Source organism: Priapulus caudatus, unplaced genomic scaffold (genome assembly GCF_000485595.1).
Source record: "Priapulus caudatus unplaced genomic scaffold, Priapulus_caudatus-5.0.1 Scaffold2642, whole genome shotgun sequence".
Taxonomy (NCBI): Eukaryota; Metazoa; Priapulida; class Priapulimorpha; order Priapulimorphida; family Priapulidae; genus Priapulus; species Priapulus caudatus.
Genome location: NW_014579703.1, coordinates 22,303 through 23,071, shown reverse-complemented (window position 1 = coordinate 23,071; position 769 = coordinate 22,303).

Genomic DNA, 769 nt, shown 5'->3' with positions numbered 1-769 from the left:
TTAATGTTCCTACTTTTCTACTTTCTCATTTTACTCTTGTTACTTTATTATAATTTACTTCTATTGTTATTTCATCTCTTCATCGCATTATTTTTATTCCTTTCAAATAATTTTATTATTTTATTAATTTTTATTTATTTTCATGTCCCGATTATGTCAAAGAAGGTGAACATGACAACTTATGCCGTTCACAATTTTTTCCCGTGCGTTTCATCGTTTCCCCGCCAGTAACCGCTGTCTGAACCAAACCACTGCCGTGCAATGTGCAAAATACATCGTCATGCGCTCTGCTGAATGTTTCCGCACGACTTACCCCTCGCTTTCCGCTCGCACAGGTCTGCTGCTAATGCCGGAGGGCCAGACACAAGGTGGCGCTGGCGGCTACGGTTATTCGGGGCTGAATCGCGCGCCGGGGGGTCACCTGGGCGGCGGCTCGGCGGACGGACGCATGAGCAGCAAGTTCAGCCTGCACACGAGTGCCATGATCGCACGCGAGCTGCTGGAGACAGGTACGCGCACAGGTTAACGATATTAACGAGCTCACAGGTACGCGCGCATGTTAACGAGCTCACAGGTACGCGCGCGGTTAACGAGCTCACAGGTACGCGCGCGGTTAACAAGCTCACAGGTACGCGCGCGGTTAACGAGCTCACAGGTACGCGCGCAGTTAACGAGCTCACAGGTACGCGCGCGGTTAACGAGCTCACAGGTACGCGCGCAGTTAACGAGCTCACAGGTACGCGCGCGGTTAACGAGCTCACAGGTACGC